Source organism: Chiloscyllium plagiosum, chromosome 6 (genome assembly GCF_004010195.1).
Source record: "Chiloscyllium plagiosum isolate BGI_BamShark_2017 chromosome 6, ASM401019v2, whole genome shotgun sequence".
Taxonomy (NCBI): domain Eukaryota; kingdom Metazoa; phylum Chordata; class Chondrichthyes; order Orectolobiformes; family Hemiscylliidae; genus Chiloscyllium; species Chiloscyllium plagiosum.
Window position 1 is genome coordinate 12,145,542 of NC_057715.1, and position 22,245 is coordinate 12,167,786.

Below are 22,245 nucleotides of genomic sequence, written 5' to 3' on the forward strand. Positions count from 1 at the left end.
CTTTCTTAATCACGGATTCAACCTGCATGTTTACCTTTAGAGAATCCTCGACTAGCACTCCCAGATCCCTTTGTACTTTGGCTTTATGAATTTTCTCACCGTTTAGAAAGTAGTCCATGCTTGTATTCTTTTTTCCAAAGTGCAGGACCTCGCATTTGCTCACTTGAGCGTTGATTTCCAATAAAGAACAGATAAACCACAGCACACATAAAACTGTTGCATTTATTTCTGAAAAAATAACAAAGTAAACTTTATGGGTGGTACAGTGGCACAGTGGTTAGCACTGCTGCCTCACAGCACCAGAGATCCAGGTTCAATTCCCACCTCAGGCGACTGACTGTGTGCACATTCTCCCCGTGTCTGTGTGGGTTTCCTCCCACAGTCACAAAGATGTGCAGGTCAGGTGAATTGGCCATGCTAAATTACCCGTAGTGTTAGGTGAAGGGGTAAATGTATGGGTGGGTTGCGAGTCGGTGTGGACTTATTGGACCGAAGGGTCTGTTTTCACGCTGTAAGTAATCTAAGCTAAACTCTTCTTAATCCAAAGTTAAAAATCACACAACACCAGGTTATAGTCCAACAGGTTTAATTGGAAGCACACTAGCTTTCGGAGTCATTCAACTGTGTCTGAGGATTTTGAGTCATGAATGCACCATTTTTTGTGCCCCATTGTCAAGGCTGGTATCTTTGAGTATTGGACATTCAACTGCCCTAATCTCCATTCCCACTATTCTAAATTCCCAAATAGACCACTGAGAAAATGAAACACAAAAGAAAACACTTACCACCTTACCAACCAATGCACAGAACTTCAAATGTAGTTAACTGGCTGCGAAGGTATTTTGGCACAAACTGGGGTTGTTAAAAAGGCTATACAAATGCAACTCTCACATTTACTTCAGGCACGATTAGGTCAAGTGCTAGTACAGAATCTTTTGTCCTGGAGCACTGGTTCAGCAGCTGGACCGCAAGAGAGTGTTATTGTCCCTAGTGGACAGGATGAAGGTTATGTGCAGCTATGCAATGGTCAGTTAACTGCATGTCCATGCTCGAGAAGCATTGTGAATCATGCAGCAGAGGATGACACACCCATCAGCTTTTTCATACTTGAGAAACAACCAGCAAATGAACCACACTTGCAAATATATATTTAATGTCACTTTAATCCTGTATGTTGTATCTTCATTATTCTGTTAGATACTGCTTTGGTCATGTGCATTGGCAATGTTGCATTTCAATCCCAAACAGTGTCTGAGGATTTTGAGTCATGAAGGCACCATTTTTTGTGCCCCTTTGTCAAGGCTGGTATCTTTGAGTATTGGACAGCACTCAGTACCCCAGCTGCGTACTAGCCTGCTATTTCAGTTCTTCCACACGTACACCCAGTACTGTATGATATCTCTGGAACTGCTTCTGCACAGCTGCCAAGGCTGCCCTCTCTGGCTTCAGGTTCTCAAACAGTTGTGGAAGAGACTGAAACTGTTGGTGTTGACATCGCTCCAATTTCTCAATGTGCCTCTCATGAAAGTTAAGTCTTTTGATTTGTCATTTGTAGGAATCTTCTTTCGATTTCACTTCGTGGATTTCGAGGATAGTATCACATTATTGTTAAATTGGTGTCACAACAACAGCGAGTATGGTTTGTGGTTTGGTTCCACTTTTGGATCTTCTTTTGAAATTTCTTTGGGTAACGTGACAGCTGGTACATTTTCTGAAGGGTTTCTCTATTTGGAAGTAACTATAGTCTCACTCTGATACATCTCTTGAAAATGTCTTTGTTTACAGCGGAATACATTCTGTACTGCAGGTCATCTCCACCTTAGGTACACTGTTCCTTCACTGTTAGTCTCTAGCACACAACTGCTGAAGACTCAATGCCAGTGCAATGAAGGATGCCTGTTTTATAATCTCCATGCAGTTCCTATGCTTGAACCTCATGGAACACTTGGAAAAGCTAATTAGCTCCTTGAAATACCAGGTCTCTTTGATGTGATAAGTAAATGGGTAGTCTACAGCACAGCTGTTTACAAACTGGTCACCTCAACATCTTTCTGGGACTTTTAGAAACTCTGAGCCTTTATGGTAAACACACAAAAACAGAAATTGCTCGGGAAACTTACCAGGTCTGACAGCATCTGTGGAAAGAAAACAGAGTTAATGTTTCAACTCTAGTGATCCTTCTTCAGAACCATTCTAAAGGTCTTCCCAAGCCCACAATCACTTCCAGTGTAGAAGGACAAGGGCAGAAGGTATAAGTGAACACCACCACCTCCAAACCGCTCAATATCCAGACTTGGAGAATAAAGCCACAAGGTTTCATGGTTTCGCACAAACAAAATCCATTTTACGGCTACAGTTGAAAAGGTAAACAATCTACAATGTACAAACAACTTCCAAATTAACATGAAGTAAATATGGGTTAACAGACAATCTGTGGTCAAACATCCCAGAGCGTATCAAATAGCAGATGTGGTCAGGACGGATCCCAGAGTTTTCTCAACAATTCCACCAAGACATCAGAAATATTGTGGTTCACCAAATTTGATTTAAAAACTTTGTTTCCATTTGCTTAAAGGACCTAGCCTTGAAACTCTGTCAAAACCACTTTGTCATGGATTGGGTTGAAACTGGTCACCACTCGATAGTTAAATCCCTTTGCAAGTTAGGCAGCATTCAAGCTCTTGGGCCTGTCCTCTCCAGGCCAGCTGCTTCCTCCCTTCTTTCCTTACCCTTCAATGTCTTCTTTCTTTCCCTTTTTCTTTATCTTCTTCCTGTCAGTGGTGGAGGTGATACCACGGAGGAGGGCTGCCAGACCAGGACTCTTGGTGGAGGTGGCATCAGCCTAGCCTGGCGGTGGACCCAGGGACTCCAGGTGTCAGCGAGGCGACAGCTGAAGTGGCAGCAGGGTGGTGTGCCCTGAATGGGTCTCCATGTGTCGTCAATGTGGCAACAGAACCAGAGCCTCCTGGTTGTGGGCAGGACCTGGCATCAGTGGTGGCGATGAGGTGGAGCCAGTAACTAAGAGATGGCATGAAAAGAGTGGCCACTCTGATGTTGGTGGCAAGTGGCAAGTAACATTCACACCATGGAAAAGCTGTTGAGGTTTTCCAGCAATTTCTATTTTTGAGTTTAATCACTGCCCCTTGACACTCAATGGTGTTACCATCACTCAATCCCCACTATCAACATTCTGATGGTTACCATTGACCGGAAATTTAACAGGGCTCGTCAAATAAATACAGTCGCTACAAGACCAGGCCAGAGGCCAGGAATACAGTGGCAAGTAAGTCAGCTCCTGACTTTCCAAATCCTGTTCAACCTATACAAGACACAAGTCAGGAGTATGATGGAATACACCCCACTTGCCAAGATGAGTGCACTCCAACAACACTGAAGAAGCTTGACGCTATCCAGGACAAAGCAATCCACTTGAACAGTACCACATCCACAATCATCTACTCCATCCACCACCAATATTGAGTAGCAGCAGCAGATGTGGCCAGCAGTGAAAAATTGGAATGGTGTGTTGCTTCCCTGGTGCCAGGATCAAGGATGTCTCAGAGAGGGTGCAGAATGTTCTCAAGGGGGAGAGGGGCCAGCAGGAGGTAATCGTCCCCACATTAGAACCAACGATATAGGAAGGGAAAAGGTTGAGATTCTGAAGGGAGATTACACAGAGTTAGGCAGGAATTTAAAAAGGAGGTCCTCGAGAGTAGTAATATCTGGATTACTCCCAGTGCTATGAGCTAGTGAGGGCAGGAACAGGAGGATAGAGCAGATGAATGCATGGCTGAGGAGCTGGTGCACTGGAGAAGTATTCACATTTTTGGATCATTGGAAGCTGTTTTGGGGTAGAAGTGACCTCTGCAAGAAGGACGGATTGCACCTAAATTGGAAGGGGACTAATATACTGGCAGGGAGATTTGCTAGAGCTGCTGGAGAGGATTTAAACTAGCAAGGTGGGGGGGTAGGGGGGGTGGTCAGGGAGATAGTGAGGAAAGATTTAAATCTGAGACTGGTACAGTTGACAACAAAGGCAAGACAAACCATCAGGGCAGGCAGGGACAATGCAGAGAACAAGGTAGGACTGATAAATTAAACTGCATTTATTTCAATGCAAGAGGCCTAACAGGGAAGGCAGATGAACTCAGGGCATGGTTAGAAACATGTACTGGGATATCATGGCAATTACAGAAACATGGCTCAGGGATGGACAGGACTTGCAGCTTAATGTTCCACAATACAAATGCTACAGGAAGGACAGAAAGGAAGGTAAGAGAGGAGGGGGAATGGCGTTTTTGATAAGGGATAGTATTCCAGCTGTGCTGAGGGAGGATATTCCCGGAAATATATCCAGGGAAGTTATTTGAGTGGAACTGAGAAATAAGAAAGGGATGGTCACCTTATTGGGATTGTATTATAGACTCTCTAATAGTCAGAGGGAAATTGAGAAACAAACTTGTAAGGAGATCTCAGCTATCTGTAAGAATAATAGGGTGGTTATGGTAGGGGATTATAACTTTCCAAACATAGATTGGGACTGCCATAGTGTCAACGGTTTAGATGGCTTTGAATTTGTTAAGTGTGTACAAGAAAAATTTCTGATTCAGTATGTGGATGTACCTACCAGAGAAGGTGCAAAACTTGACCTACTGTTGGGAAATAAGGCAGGGCAGGTGACTGAGGTGTCAGTGGGGGAGCACTTTGGGGCCAGCAACCATAATTCTATTAGTTTTAAATTTTTTCCATTCTTTTTGATGGAAAAGGATAGATCAGATGTAAAAGTTGAAGTTCTAAATTGGAGGAAGGCCCATTTTGACAGCATTAGGCAAGAACTTTCAAAAGTTGATTGGGGGCAGATGTTCGCAAGTAAAGGGATGGCTGGAAAATGGGAAGCCTTCCGAAATGAGATAACGAGAATCCAGAGACAGTATATTCCTGTTAGGGTGAAAGGAAAGGCTGGTAGGTATAGGGAACGCCGATTAGCTACTGCTGGTTCACCACCAGCGTTTCTCCACTGGGGTCGTTGACCTCTGGAGACTATTCGCCACCGGAAATATATATATGTGCTGATTGTTTTCCCTCCCAACTGTTCTTTCATACTTCTCAGTCCCCTTTATTTATACAATAACATAGTACATATTGATTAAAAAAAGGTGAAATAAATATAATTTTATTGGTTTATACATAAAAATGAGTTACAAATACTTGTGGTGGCGAAGTGTCCTCGCTGGTGAAAGGGCAGTGGCTAATCGGTGGCGGCGAATGGTCTCATCCCGGTAAGGTATAGACAGGATATAAACAATGAATCCTTAGAAGAGTATAAAGGCAGTAGGAGTATGCTGAAGAGAGAAATCAGGAGGGCAAAAAGAGGAGATGAGATAGCTTTGGCAAATAGAGTTAAGGAGAATCCAAAGGGTTTTTACAAATACATGAAGGACAAAAGGGTAACCAGGGATAGAATAGGACCCCTCAAAGATCAGCAAGGCAGCCTTTGTGTGGAGCCGCAGGAGATAGGGCAGATACTAAACAAGTATTTTGAATTAGCATTTACTGTGGAAAAGGACAGGGAAGATATAGAATGTAGGGAAATAGATGGTGACATCTTAAAAAATGTCCATATTACAGAGGAGGAAGGACTGGATGTCTTGAAACGCATAAAAGTGGATAAATCCCCAGGACCTGATCAGGTGTACCCTAAAACTCTGTGGGTAGGTGGGGAAGTGATTGCTGGGTCTCTTACTGAGATATTTGCATCACCGATAGTCGCAGGTGAGGTGCTGGAAGATTGGAGGTTGGCAAACATGGTGCCACTGTTTGGAAAGGTGGTAAGGACAAGCCAGGGAACTGTAGACCGGTGAGCCTGACCTCGGTGGTGGGCAAGTTGTTGGAGGGAATCCTGAGGGACAGGATGTACATGTATTTAGAAAGGCAAGGACAGCTTAGAGATAGTCAATATAGCGTTATGCTTGGGAAATCATGTCTCACAAACTTGATTGAATTTTTTGAAGAAGTAACAAAGAGGATCGATGAGGGCAGAGCGGTCGATGTGATCTATATGGACTTCAGTAAGGCGTTCAACAAGGTTCCCCATGGGACACTGCTTCGCAAGGTTAGATCTCATGGAATACAGGGAGAACTCGCCATTTGGATACAAAACTGGCTCAAAGGTAGAAGACAGAGGGTGGTGGTGGAGGGTTGTTTTTCAGACTGGAGGCCTGTGACCAGTGGAGTGCCAAAAGGATTAGTGGTGGGTCCTCTACTTTTTGTCATTTACATAAATGATTTGGATGTGAGCATAAGAGGTATAGAAAGTAAGCTTGCAGATGACACCAAAATTGGACGTGTAGTGGACAGCAAAGAGGGTTTCCTCAGATTACAACAGGATCTGGAGCAGATGGGCCAATGGGCTGAGAAGTGGCAGATGGAGTTTAATATAGATAAATGCGAGGTGCTGCATTTTGGGAAAGCAAACCTTAACAGGACTTAAAGGTAAGGTCCCAGGGAGTGTTGCTGAACAGAGAAACCTTGGAGTGCAGGTTCATAGCTTGAAAGTGGAGTCGCAGGTAGACAGGATAGTGAAGAAGACGTTTGGTATGCTTTCCTTTATTGGTCAGAGTATTGAGTACAGGAGTTGGGAGGCCATGTTGCAGCTGTTCAGGACATTAGTTAGGCCACTTTTGGAATATTGCATGCAATTCTGGTCTCCTTCCTATCGGACAGATGTTGCAAAACTTGAAAAGGTTCAGAAAAGATTTACAAGGATGTTGCCAGGGTTGGAGGATTTGACCTAGAGGAAAAGCTGAACAGGCTGGGGCTGTTTTCCCTGGAGCTTCGGAGATTGAGGGGTGACCTTATAGAGGTTTATAAAATTATGAGGGTCATGGATAGGATAAATAAACAAAGTCTTTTCCCTGAGGTGGGGGTGTCTAGAACTAGACAGCATAGGTTTAGGGTGAGAGGGGAAAGATACAAAAGAGACCTAAGAGGCAATATTTTCATTCAGAGGGTGATACGTGTATGGAATGAGCTGCCAGAGGAAGTGGTGGAGGCTAGTACAATTGCAACATTTAAAATGCATCTGGATGGGTATATGAATAAGAAGGGTTTGGAGGGATATGGGCAGGTGGGACTAGATTGGGTTAGGATATCTGGTCGGCACTGACGAGTTGGACCGAAGGGTCTGTTTCCATGCCTGTCTCTATGACTCTATGACTACTACCAACAAGGTGCACTGTAGAAATTCACCAAAATTCCTGACACAGCATGTTTAAAACCAATGACTACTTCCATGTGCAAGGACAAAGGCAGCAGGTGTATGAGAACACCACCACCTACAAGGTCCCCCTCCAAAACACTCACCATCTTGATTTGGAAATATATTACCGTTCCTTCACTGTTGCTGGGTCAAAATGGACACTTTGGGTCTTCCACTCAAAATGAATGCTGTGTCCCTGTAACTCTCAACACTTATCCAATGTGGTAACAATAACAATAACAGCGTTTACTCGGATTGGGTATGATTGTATTCCATAAGGGCATCTACTTGTTGGTCTTCAGATGGCTGAAGAAGCCAATCTGGGATCCACAGATTCTATTTCAGTGTGGGCATTGGTGGGTGCTATTGGTGGTTGGAGTTGGCGGTAGTGATGGTGATGGTGGTGGTGAGTAGGCCTTCTTGATGTTCTGTTGTCCTTTCGAAGGAATCACATCTGCTCAGCGGCATAGTGGAGATTGTTTTCATGGCGTATAGTTCCTGCTGGATGATGCTTCCCCTGTTAGTCCGGAAGGTAGACCTGTCCTCCCAATTGTTAATGTTGATATGGAATTTCTTGAGGTTGTTATCTTTGAAGCCTTTCTTTTGGCCACGGCAGGCACACTGACCTTCCTTCAGCTGGGAGGACATGATCTGTTTAGGTAAGTGTGAGTTGGCCATTCGGTTGACATGGCCAGTCCATTGGAGTGGTTATTGAATTATGGTGATGGTGACGCTGGCCTCCTCCAAGCCACTGATGTTTGTGCACTTGTCTGCACTGGCACAGCTCAGACGGTGTTGTATTTCTGCATTGATGTTGGCCTTGGAGGAGAGAAGGCAACGGAGGTATGAGAAGTGATCCACATTTTCAAGGAGGAATGGAGGTTGATGTTAAAAGCTAAGGCTCAGGAACTTATATGACTTGGCAAAGCCATCCAAGATGCACTGCAGATCTTCCACAGAGTGTGCTGTGATAGCATTGCCTTCTGCATATTGAAGCTCCAAACAGGAGGTGTTGGAGGCTTGCCTTTGAACTTACTGAGGTTGGACAGTCTACTATCTATATCATTATTGATTTGAATTCCCTTGGGCAGATTTTGGTCAGTGAAATGGAGGATAGTGACAATGAAGATGGCGAACAGAGATGCACCTGTCTCCACGGTGAAAGGCTCAGACTCCAATCCATGGTTGCTAAGCACTGTCGCAGACGTGTCATCATGCAACAGCCTTAGTAATTGGCAACTTTATAAGGGCAGCTGCGTTGTGACAGTATCTGCCAGATAGCCAGGCAGTTGACTGTTTCAAATGCCTTAGTTATGTCAATGAAAGGTGTGCAGAGTGTTTTTTTCCTCCTGACATTTTTCTTATACGTGACGTGCTGTGAAAATAATGTCTGTTGTTCCTCTGGAGTGGCAAAAGCCACACTGCGACTCAGGGAGTGTTTTCTCAGGTAGAAATCTATTGGCAAGGACACGTGCAAGTACTTTGCCAGTGGTTGACAGCAGGAAAGACGTCTAATTCCCACAGTCAGCCTTGACATCCTTTTTGAACATGATCACAATTGGGGCATCCCGGAGCTTTAAGGAGAGTTCTTTTTTCAGTCAAATCTTTAACATCAAAGCCTGTATGTGTTCATGGAGCTGTGGGAATTAGACGTCTCCAAGAAAAGGACAGCCTTCTGTGATTGGCAGCATGACCAAAAGAAGGGCTGATGCCAAAGCTAAGGAAGATGTCCTGAAGAGGGTAAGGGAGATCGAAAACTGACAAGGCCTTGGAAACCCAACAGTTGGCAGATGCCGGGGTCACAAGAGGCTTCTTCAGCACCACCAAGGCAGTACTCGGTCCAAACTACCGTGGTCTAAACCCCCTGCAAAAACTGTTCAAGGACAGCAAAGATATAAATACTCGCAAGAGAGAGCAATTTCAAGAACTCAACTGCAATACCAATGTTAACTTGGAAATCATTAACTAAATCCCCAAGAGATCCATGCAAGGTGACATAGGAAAGCCTCCCAGTGTGACTGAAATACGAACTGTCATAAGATGCCTAAGAAACATAAGATGCTGGCCTTGATGGGGTTCCTGCAGAGTTGTCCAAAGATGTGCACGTTTGGTGGATTGGCCATGCTAAATTGAATGTAGTGTCCAGGGATGTGTCAGTTAGGTGGACTAGCCATGGGAAACAAAGGGTTATGGGGATAGGGTTGGGGTGTGAGTCTGGGTGGGATGTTCTTCAGAGATATGGTGTGAACCTATTGGGCCAAATGGCCTGTTTTCACTCTGGAGGGATTCTGAGATCCTAAAAGAGGGCAGCTCACAGCTCCATGAACACATACAGGCTTTGATGTTAAAGATTTGACTGAAAAAAGAACTCTCCTTAAAGCTCCGGGATGCCCCAATTGTGATCATGTTCAAAAAGGATGTCAAGGCTGACTGTGGGAATTAGACGTCTTTCCTGCTGTCAACCACTGGCAAAGTACTTGCACGTGTCCATGCCAATAGATTTCTACCTGAGAAAACACTCCCTGAGTCGCAGTGTGGCTTCTTGGAGATGAACTGTTTAATTTCTGCATCATTGTCATCAATCCACTCGTCATGGCTTCTGGACTTCTACCTGAGGGTTTTATTGCAGGTCCTGAGAATGGTTGATTTAAGCAGACTCTGGTGTTCTCCTATGTTCTTTGGGTATCCCCAAGGTCAGTCTTCAGGAAGTGGGGCCTGTAAATACTTCATAGCAACCATGTCACCCAGGCTCCCGATGTTGAAACTTGGCCAGGTCTGCTTCTTCTAAACCCTCCTCTTTCTGTGTAGTCTGGTGGACATTGTGGAATGGATAAGGCAGTGATCAGTCCAGCAGTCATCTGACCCAATCATAGCCCTGGTGACATTCATGTACTGATGGTGACTGGAGCGAATAATGACACAACCAATGAGAGGCCATTGTTTAAAGTGTGGGTGCCTCTAAGATTCTAATGGAAGATTTGTTTGTGATGGTGAGGTTATATGCAGCACATTTTGTGAAAAGGAGTTGATATTGTCAATACTTTCCCTTCCTACGGTGCCATTTCAAAGATTGTGGGTCTGACCAACCCTCGCATTGAAGTCTCCAAGAAGAATTATCTTGTCCTCCATGAGGATGCTTGACAACAGTGTGTCAAGGTTGACAAAGAAAGTCTCCTTTACTTCCTTTACTTCCTCCTCTGAGTTAAGGGTTGGGGCATAAGCACAACTGTAGCCTTCTGGCTGTTAGTGAGCATTAGGCAGATGGTGATGAGTCAGTCATTGATCCCCACAGGAAGTTCAGAGAGGCAACTGATGAGCTGATTCTTAATTGCAAATCCAACATGGTGAATTCTAGGCTCATCAGCAGCCTTCCTTTTCCAGAAGATGTAACCACCTTTTACCTCCTTCAGTTGCCCTTCATCCGCAAGGTGGGTTTCAGACAGAGCAGCTGGGTCAATCTGGCATCTATTCAGTTCCCTGGCTGTAATTGCGGTTCTTCTCTCATTTCAGTCACTGTTAGTTGGGTCCATCAGGTTCTTACATTCCAGGCTCCAAAGTTTATTATTCTTCATTTCTGATCACATGTGGGTGATCCCTGTGGATGCAGTAATCTAGTCAGGTGTTTGGAGGCAGGCTATTTTTAGATCACCTTTTCCAACCCCGTCCCCTATCGGGGTTGGTCCTAAACAGGGCTGCTCAGGCATGGGTGCAGCTGCTGAAATGCTCTGTCTACCTCATCCAGGAGCAAGATGATGGAATCTGACACTCACCGCCTAATGTCTCAGTTTGTGACTAGGATCATCCAGATATCACTGTCCTACCCCTTCTGCCACGAACTCATCACCATTGGACTATTGTGCGTGACGTCTTTTAATGTGGAGAGGCTGGTGATCAGACAGGCTTGTATATGAGAGAGGGTCTGCATGGGTGTTAGCATATGTGTGCGTGTGTGAGAGTATGTAAGAGTGTGTGTGTGAGAGAGAGAGAGTATGTGGGAGTGTGAGAGTGAGTATGTGGGAATGAGAATGAGAGTGAGAGTAAGAGAGAGAGAGTGAGAGAGTGAGAGAGAATGAGACAGTGAGACAGTGAGAGAGTGAGTGTGTGAGCGTGTGAGTGTACTGTAGTGTGACATGAACCCAAGGTCCCACTTGAGGCCATCCCCATGGGTACCAAACTTGGCTATGAGCTTCTGCTCAGCCACTTTGCATTATCGCCTATCCCAAAGTCTACCTGGGACGATGGTCACCCGAATGTCCAAGGACGAATGGTTTATTGGTACAGTTCTCAGTGAACATTCATTATCTGAAACAATTCGCATTATCAATCTTTAATAAAAAGCCTTTCGCTCAGATTACATTGTTGTGAAGAATTTCACACTTTATTGAGTATCATTTAACTTCATGGTGTTATTTGATAAAAACAAGGCACGCTTTTTAGTTAGAAATCCTGAAACATGACATTAAACGTATGGTTTTTGACTGAGTCTCTTGACACCGGATATCTAGCAGCTACGATTCTCAAAGGTGTTGAGGACCTGTTGAGACAATAGTAAGGTGTAAATCTTTTTCTCATCCCAGCTCACATTTCCTGTGTAAAACATCAGCCACAATGTAACTGATACTCAAAGTACATTTATTCAGTTTTGCCTGGTAAAATGTTAAAGCCTTCTAAGTCTAAGTTGTTTACCTCAGCTCTCCTGCCAGTTTATGTGCTGATTACATTTTGCTGAGAAGACCTGTGGTGGGATTGAGTTGACCTGCATTTTGCTACTGGGGATAAGAAAACAATCATATGGTCAAAGATCATTGATATGATTCCATTCATCTTTAAAACAGCAGATAATTTTCAAGAGGATCCAAGATGGTGGAGATCTAGGAGGACCGCATTGCAGAGTTCCACACCGCAACACAAGGGGGACGAATTTCTAACTGGCCCAACCCAGACTATTCCAATATCCTGGGACTCTGGAAAAGCCATGGAATCCCAGGAAACTGAAAAATCAATTTACTTTGGTTTTCCCCATCTGGAGATGCTGAAGAAGGGAGAAGGAGTATCCGAGATCAGGCCCGCGGCCCAGCCTGCAGGATCCTGTTTGTGTTTGCGTTGAGGCTCTAGCTAGAAGAAGGGAAAATGGTTGGGATGGCTAGATGCCTACTTACTGGCAGTTTATACCCGGTTCAGGTATTTAAATGCCCGGGCTGCAGTCTTGGCAGCGAGATGGGAAATTGGGTTTTGGGATGGGTAGTTGCCCCCTCTGGGCAGGGGGTGAGTTCCCCTATTCAGCACGTTTGTGCTTTATATGTTGGGTTTGTTTTTTTTTTGGTTTTTGTTGAATATAATCTTTGGTAGCTTTGGACGTTTGTTAACTGTAGTGGTTTTAGTTTGCATAGTTTTTATGTTTGATGAATCTTGTGACAAGAAGGCTCGGCGATTTGTGGTTCGAGTTCCTCCTCTCTGGAATTCAAATGTTACTGCAGAAAGTTATGGCTAATGACATGATTAAATGGTGTATCTGGAATATCAAGGGGAGTCACCCACCAGTTAAGAGTAAGAAGGTACTTTTGAGTCTTAGAAAGAAGGAGGTGGATATTGCTTTGTTACAGGAGATACACTTGGATGATAGGGAGCATTTGAAACTGCAGCACAAAGGCTTTGATCGGGTTTACTTTTCACCTTTAAAACCATAAATAGGGGAGTGGCTGTATTGGTTAGAAAGAATCTCCCATTTAAGTTACCAGAGTGTGTTAAAGACACATACACAGGAGGTTTGTAATTCTCAAAGCACTGATAAACGAGGAAGAATATGGTGTTTTAAACGTTTATTGCCCTCTGGCCCATCCCCTCAAATTTTTGGTAGATATGTTCCCTAAACTGATTCGTCTTGAAGTCCCGGCATATCATTATAGGGGGAGATTTTAACTGTCTCATGGATCCCACAGTAGACAGGTTGCCCAAAAGCCCCTCGATACCCTCTGTACAAACTAAACAATTAGTTGGTCTGTGTGTGGAGTTAGCGCTGCTGGGCATCTGGAGGCATCTCCACCCTATAGGCAGGGATTTTATTTTTTTTCCAATCCACACAGATTGATTTTTTTCTGACCCCCATGGCAACCCTGGACTTGGTGACATCTTGTACGATTGGTAATATTACCATCACCAATCACGCCCCTGTGTACCTGTTGGTTAAGACTAAGGACGTTACAGTGGGTACAAAGCATTGGCGAATGGATCCCTTTATCCTTAAGGATAATAAGTTTGTGGAGTACCTCTCTTGGGAATTTCAGCGTTCCTAGACAGTAACTCAGGCTCAGTTAGTAGCCCATCCATCCTTTGGGAAACTGCCAAAGCCTATGCCAGTGGGTTAATTATTTCCTACTCAGCCAATAGGAAGCAGCAGAAGGATGTGCAGCAACGTCTCCTCGAAACATGGTTGAAGGCAGCCGAGAAGATTTACTGTGACAGGCCCTTGTTGGTCAAGTTAAGGAGGATTATGGCGCTGCAGTCTGCATTGAACTCTGTGTTCACGCAGACAACAAAGAAGGAGCTTACTTTTGCAAAGCAAAGGTTATGTGAAGATGGTGACAGGCCAGGGAAAGGAGTGCCCCTCAAGCCATTATGGCAATTAGGGAAGGGCCTGGGATACTAACATATGACTCCAAAAAGATTAATGTGGCATTCCAGAGATTTTACACTAAGTTATACCAACCTGAGGGTTGTGAGGAGAGGCAGCCAAAATAGAATCTTTTTTAAGGATTTGGAGCTTCCAGGCGTGACCCCCCAAACAAGAGTCTTTTCTCAATGCCACCTTATCAGAGCAAGAGGTGCAGGAGGCTGTGAACAGCTTCAGAGTGGAAAGGCGCCTGGTCCTGATTTTCCAGCGAATTCTATAAGGAATTTATAAACATATTGTCAGGCCCAATGCTCAACATGTTGAATGCCTCATACAGCCAATATTTCACTTATTCTTAAAAAAGGGAAGGTCCTGGAGGACCGTGCTTCATATTGGCCCATTTCACTCTAAAATGTCGACTTTAAAATCCTCTCTAAGACTCTTGCGTTAAGGCTGGAGAGTGCGTTACCTTCTATTGTTAGAGAGGACCAGACGGGCTTCAGAAAGGGCTGCAGATCCCCCAATAATGTTAGGAGGCTGCTTGATGTAATCCAAGCATGTCAACAACAGTCAGTACCGGGATTGGTGATTTCTCTAGATGCAGGGAAGGTCTTTCACTGAGTTGAATGGCCATACCTTTTCTATAGTCTGGAGCGGTTTGGCTTGGACGAATTCTTTATAAGATGGGTAAAGGTTCTCGACAGTGACCCTCTTGCTGCAGTCATTACCAATGGGGTGTGATCCAGCAGTTTTAGCATTTTTAGGGGCAGCCAGCAGGCCTGTCCCCTTTCACCACTGCTTTTTATGTTGGTGATTAAACCATTGGCGGAGGCCATTCTTAGGGATCCTAATATATCAGCTGCAGAAATGGGGTCAAAATTACATAAGATTTTGTTGTACATGGACAATGTCCTCATTTGTTTTGGTCAAATCCAGCAGTTTCAGTGCCTCGCCTGATACAGTCCATCAGTGCATTTGGCGCCTTTTCAGGGAACAAGATTAATCTTGCAAAATCAGAGGCTACACCTATGGGTGGTCTTACGAAGGTGCGAGGTCTTGAGGGTGAGTATTGATTCCCATTTAAGTGGTCATGGGGGGTTTTGTATATTTGGGTATATTCATTACTCCAGTTCTGGATCGGCTGTTCAAAGCTAATTTTGTTCAATTATTTGACAAAATCAAACAAGACCGTCAAAGATGGGAGGTGCTTCCGGTCCCGTGGTTGGCTCGGATAGCGCTTATTAAGATGAATATTCTCCCCCGTTTGTTGTACCCTATACGGATGCTCCCCCTGATTTTCAATAAGCAAACTCTCAGGAGACTGAATGGCTGGTTCAGCTCCTTTATTTGGCATCGTAAGTGGCCCCTCATTAAATTAGCTAAACTTCAATTGCCTCACAGACTGGGGGGAGTGGATCTCCCAAACATTAAAAGCTACCAACTAAGTTTGCTTTTATCCTATGTGTGTGATTGGTCCTGTGGGGGATCTCTTTCTATATGGTTAGATATCGAAACCTCCCAGGCCAGGTGCCCCCTTACCAGTTTGCTGTTTTTGGACAAAATGAGAACAGTTAGGGAATATTACCATAACCCAATATTTATCAATACTGTTAAAGCATGGAGGGCAATTCGGCAGAGGGAAGGTAATATTGGCAAAACATCTCCTCTTACACCTGTCGTGGGTATGCCGGGATTTCAACTGGGGATCATAGATTCAGGATTCAACATTGGGCAGCTAGGGGAGTGTCTTGCATGGGCGATTTATTTGTGGCAAACGCAATGATGTCTTTTGATCAGTTAGCACGGAAATACGAGTTATCTAACAGAAGCCTCTTTCATTTTTTTCAAGTTAGGGATTTTATTCAAAAAAAGAAGACACTTTTGACTGATCCGGACCGTTTATCAAAATTTAGACCAGGGGTATCTTCAACATGTACCAAGTGCAAGGTGTGTATGGGCACTCTTACCCATTGTCTCTGGTCCTGTGGTAGGCTTCAAACATACTGGAGTGATGTAGCGGGTGAAATGGAGAGGACTTCGGGTGTAAGGGTGGAGAAGGACCCGATCTCTTCTTCTGGGCCTGCCCAGTGTGTTCCATGCAGATGTGCATAAGAAAAAAACTTTTCAATATCCTCACTTTCTGCACAAGAAAGAATGGTTTGCTAGGTTGGGTATCTGAAAACCCCCCAGTCCTGTTGGCTTGGCGGAAGATTGTTATGGAGCATATCCCTTTGGATTTTCTCATAAGTATGGTACACCACAAAACTGAGAATTTTTATAAGACATGGCAGCCGTTTTTGGAATACCTAGACACAGATTTATCTGCCACACGAATAAGGGCTTTTATACAACCGTAATGATTGTGTTTTATGAGTCCAATATACAGGGAGGAGGAACTGCGAACGTATGAGTGTCATGTTTGGTTGAGTTGAGTTATTACTATCTATTAGTTTGTTGATGATTATTATTTATTTAGTTAAATAGTTAGTTAGGGTTCTTTTTTGATTCTATATTTTTATATATATATTTATACATTTGTAAATGAGGGCAGGTTGGGTTTTTATAACCTTTTTGTGTTCTTTCTTTGTTTTTTTTAACTGTATTGTTTTGTATTTGTTGTGCTATTTTTAAAAATCTATTTTTTCAATAAAAATATATTTAAAAAAACAGCAGATAACTTTCAATGTTGTCACTTGGATAGGAACTTGACGAAATGAATACCTCATTATGGCACTGTAATGGAAAATAAAGAAATTTTACATTTACTGTGAAATTTGAAAGAGAATGCTTTTCTAAATTTAATGCTGTGCTGAGCTTTGTAAACAATACTTTGATGAGGTTTGCAGCCAGCTTGTCTCTGTTTGAATTTTGTAAACATTCAACTTGACCTTGCGACAGTCGAATTCAGCGAAAGTTGAAGAACTGTTATGTCCAAGACCAGGGGATGAGAGAATAACAACTTGAGTTTTCCCAGTCTTTGCCCTTGAAAGTGTGATAAGAAACAGTATAAGATGAGTATCTGAATTAAGCTCGGGTACCCCTTACATTGAGGCATCTGACTGAATGTATTGGATCAAATTCTGCAGAATTTACTTAAAGCTCCTTTCTTTGCTCTTGCTCACAGTTGAGGTGAGTCGATTTAATTTCCAGGACAGGCACTCAGCTGATTTTCACTTTAATGAAATGGATCAATAGCAAGTAACCCCAATCATTCAAATCACACGATCCTCCTCAGTCAGTGAGAGCAGGAGGATTTCCAATTCTCTAAAACGACTTCTGAAATCTGTACCTCTATTGTTGAGTGCTGAAAGGAGGAGCTGATGTACAAGTTACGCAGCTCTGTCTAGTTTTCTGTGAGAATAACTCATTGAGGAAGTTGACACTGAAACACTTTAAAGGCATAAAGTTGCATATTTAGCCATTAGGTATGGCCAAAAACATGCCTGAAAAAAAAATAGGATTCAACATTCAAACAAAAGAGAACATTTATCTGTACAAAAAGTATCAATTACAACCAAACATCATTTCTGGCACTGATTATTTGTGGAAATACAAATCTCATTCCAATAGATTCTAATCATTGCTTGGCATTTAAAGAATTTAATTTTTTTTAAACCTTTTTGAGTTTTCTTTCTTAATCCAATTTTTACTGTCCTTTTATTTTGTTTTCCATATTAAATATAGTAATATGGAATTAATATTTTATATAGAATTAATTATTCCAATTTACACTTAGCACTTCAGACTTCTCAACCCTTATTTAGTTGAGAGGAATTTTTAAGTAAAGGCAAAAGAAGTTTTGTTCAAGACATCAAACTCCACAGACAGAATATTTTAAATTAACAAGCCTCCCTCCCATATGTTGAAATATTACTGGGGAGGATTACAGGATTTCAGAGAGGAACCAGCTTCAGAAGTGGGAGGTTGATGCTTGCAGGAAATTGGTGAGGGTGACATGGTCAATGGGTTTCAGGATTAGGACTTGGTCTCAATTTGGAAAAGTCCACTTAGCTGGAATTGGAATTGGAGATGCCTTGATGAGATGAGGTCATTAGCCATGCACTCATTGCCCACAAGCAATACTGGAAAAGCACTTACATTTTACACACAATCATAGAATCCCTACAGTGCAGAAAGGGACCATTCAGCCCATAGAGTCTGCAACAACCCTCTGAACAGTATCCCATCAAAACCCAGGCTCCCATCCTATTCCCATAACTCTGAATTTACCAAGACTAACCCACCTAACCCACGCATCCCTGGACACCATGGATAATTTGTACGGCCAATCTACCTAACCTGCACAACTTTGGACAATGGGAGAAAACCAGAGCACCCGGCAGAAAGCCAGGCAGACAGGAGGGGAACATGCAACTGCCACACAGACAGTCATCCTTGCCTTCCTTTAGCCTTCAGTCCTCCACAAGCCAGAGAAAGCTAAACATTCAATTCTAAAGCTAGCAGAAAGTTAAATCTGAATCATGCAACCTCACTAAGATATTTATATGAGTGACATTTCTCTTGACAGCAGATAGATTGCCCACCGCCTGGACAGTTTCTACTTAAAATAATGTGCTTGAATAGATTACCTTTTGAGCTGGTGTACCAGACCTATTACCCTCAACCCCATCAGCTGTAACGTCATTTTGGGGAGTTCACCAAGGGGAACACCAATTACCCTGCAGCCATTTAATACTAATTGGCTGAAACATAAGAAGATGGAGGCTGGATTTCTACCCTTCAGAGACAGAGAGCTGACAGCCAATTGGAAGTACTTTGGACGAGCAATGAGTGGTGCTTGATTTGGATTCAGGTATAAGTGTTTGGGAGTCTCACAAATGGCGATGTGGCAGGGTCATGTGAGGGGAGTAAAGGATTTGAAAGTGCAGCATCTAAGAAACCATAGCAAAGGGGGCAAACTGTGGGAGCAACAAGCCTTGTCTCTGATGGGGTGCCATCCACCTCCTTCCCAGTCCACCATCAGCTTGTGTATGGAAATGTAGCAGGCTGGCTGCTTGATGTGGCCCTCTCCTGTCTCTAATTATATGATCAAGATCGATGAGATGAGTTTTCTTTTTTTTTTTCATTTTTTAGTACTTATTTTTCCCCAGCACCCATGTCGTGTGTGTGCAGGTGTCAGACACAGTGAAAAACAACAAGTGTGTAGATCTTTATTTATATTCCACCACCAGGAAGAAAGGAAACACCCGAGTGGCCAGTGACAAGCAGTGCCCTTCTCAGAGGGCAATGCTGCGTGATCAAACAGTGAAGGGGAGGGCAGGGATTAAATCAAAATAGAGTTGGAGGGGGAAATAATACACTCCACTCCTTGTGGTGCCCACCTCTCCCTGAAAATCTCAAGCGTGTTGGTGAACACCTCGTACTCCTTTTCCAGGGACACCTGGGCTCTGACATAACCGCTGAAGAGGGGCAGGCAATCGGCCATAATAACCCCGCTACGGCCCGCTGCCTGGACCTGTTTATGGCCAGTTTGGCCAGGCCCAAGAGCAGACCCATGAGGAGGTCCCCTAATCTACCCTCCGCCCTCTGCACCAGGTGCTCAAAGAACAGGAGTGTGGGACTGAGGTGCAACCAGAAACAGAGGAGAAGGTTTTTGAGGAAATCAAAAAGGGAGCGCAAATGCCTACACTCAATATATACATGGTCCACGGACTCCACAGCACCGCAAAAAAAGCAGTTGTGGGATGAGGTTCTTAAATGGAATGAATTGCCAATTTAAGAACCCATTGGCCTACAGGAATGCCATTGATGACTAGGCTATCTACCAGCACAATCACTAGCTTTCACTGCACATCAATAATGAGGCAAAAAAGTTGCTATTTTCACAAAGGGGTCCTATATACAAGAACAAACAATTTTGATATTTGCATTTAACTGCACATTTGCTCATCTCCAGAAGCTACAGCAGCATTTACACATGAATAATGGTCATCAGCAGAACCTGATATTTTGACAGCACTCTATAGGTATCAAACATGTGGTCAGCTGCAGCTCAGGAGTTTGCAAGGTGCAAAGTTAACTAACTGCAGCACCTGGAGGCTTGCATAGTAAATATCAATGTAGCTGTTTTTTTTTAAAACGTTTGGAACGGAAAGCCAGTTTGTAAACAGCTACCTGTCCTGATGTGGTATGGAGGCAGTGGGTCAGATGGCATCACCAGGAAGTTGTCCTTTGGATTTTCATCCCCAAACCAAAGCACAGTTCAGGACCAAAGAAGACTATTCAGCCCACCATTTCTATGTCTGATCCTAAGCATAAAAATCTTATCAACTCATCATGAGCATTAACATTTCACTTTTACAGCTTGATGTACTTACAATTAGAGAACTATATTTTTTGCAAAGTAGCTCAGCAAACAAACCAACAGATACAATTGTCATTATCCAACTGCGAACAAAATGATATGAGTTTTAAATATCTATAAAACAGAGAAATCCATTAGCAGCAAGAGCAACACCTGACATGAGTTTTTGGTGTATTTAACACCACAAAGCTAGATTTGATATGTACTATTTGAAGAGATTTTCATAATATGAGCACTGAAGGAAGCTCTGAATTTCAATGTATAAAGTTTAGTGGCTGAACATTACAGGTATAAGGAAAACTTGGATCCCACTTTGCAATGCCGTGCAATCACCTCATGTTCACTTCTGAGGCCAGTTCAAGGACCTGTTCCAGCTAAAATCAAAGTCTGATTTAAGCATGACAAGTTAGAGTTCACCTACAAGCATACAAATTTGGAACATGAGTAGGCCAATCAACATCTCCCAGCCTGCACTGCCATTTAACAAATCCATTGTTGGTCTGATTGTGGCCTTAACCCAACTTTCTCCACTGTCAAATCCTTTGACTTCCTTATGAATCAAGCATCTAACTATTCCTGCCTTCAGGATGTTCAATGGTGCTGCTTCCACCATTGTCAGGGGAAGAGAATGCCACAGACCCTGAACTCTCTGAGAGAAAAATACATTTTTTCATCTGCACTTAAATGGGAGACATTTCACTTTTAAACAGCATCCCCTAGATCCTGTCTCTTTCACAAGACAATCCATCTGTTCAGCATCCACCCTGTCAAATCTCTTCAAGGTCATGTATAATTCAATAAGATCATCTCTAAATCTTATAATCTCCAATGCATACAATCTTGGTTGAGAAGATTGCCCCTTTACATAAGAAATCAATTAATTTAACTTAGCGTAAGTGCTTCAAATACATTTATGTTCTTCCCAAAATAAGGAGACTAAAACTGTATATAACACAATGGATGTGGTCTCATGGATGCCCTATATGATGGTGACAAACTTCCATAATTTTAGATTCTCTTACAATAAGCATTCTATTTGCCTTCCTAATCACTTATTGTACCGATACACAACCTTTTCTGACTCTTGTATGAGGTCATTTTGATCTCTCTGTACACAAATGTTATGCAATCTGCCTCCATTTAAAAATTGTGTTGCTTTTATAATCTCCCTGCCGAAGTGGATTGGTTCACATCTCCAAACTTATAGTACATCTGCCAATTTATTGACCAGTTACTTAACCTGCCTGTATGCCTTTGCAAATTCCTTGTGTCTTACTCTCCTGCCTATTCTAATGTCATTTAGAAATCTGGCAACTAGATATTCAGTCCATTCATCAAGTCAGTGATATAGATTGTAAATAGTTAAGTAACCAGCATTGGTGCCAGCGACACTCCAGTATTTGCAGCTTGCCAACTCATAAATAACCCATTTATGTCTACTCTCTACTTTAGATTAGATTAGATTACTTACAGTGTGGAAACAGGCCCTTCGGCCCAACAAGTCCAACTGTGGGAGGAAACCGGAGCACCCGGAGGAAACCCACGCAGACACGGGGAGAATGTGCAAACTCCACACAGTCAGTCGCCGGAGGCGGGAATTGAACCCGGGTCTCTGGCGCTGTGAGGCAGCAGTGCTAACCACTGTGCCACCATGCCGCCCATACTTCTTGTTGGTCAACCTGTCTGTACTAATTGAACACTCTCTACAACACAAGCTCTAACTGTGTAGTAACCTTTTATGTGACATTATAGAACATAGAACATAGAACATAGAAAAATACAGCGCAGTACAGGCCCTTTGGCCCTCGATGTCGCGCCGATCCAAGCCCACCTAGCCTACACTAGCCCACTATCCTCCAAATGCCTATCCAATGCCCATTTAAATGCCCATAAAGAGGGAGAGTCCACCACTGCTACTGGCAGGGCATTCCATGAACTCACGACTCGCTGAGTAAAGAATCTACCCCTAACATCTGTCCTATACCTACCACCCCTTAATTTAAAGCTATGCCCCCTCGTAATAGCTGACTCCATACGTGGAAAAAGGTTCTC

General features: G+C 43.3%; 1 long non-coding RNA gene across 1 annotated transcript; it reads right to left on the reverse strand.

The window, feature by feature from the left end:
- Positions 1 to 11,576: 11,576 nt before the first annotated feature.
- Positions 11,577 to 14,113, reverse strand: LOC122550459. Its single transcript, XR_006311859.1, has 3 exons — positions 13,965 to 14,113; positions 11,945 to 12,027; positions 11,577 to 11,792 (listed from the first exon to the last, which is right to left on the reverse strand). It is a non-coding gene; the product is annotated as an uncharacterized LOC122550459 (long non-coding RNA).
- Positions 14,114 to 22,245: the final 8,132 nt, after the last annotated feature.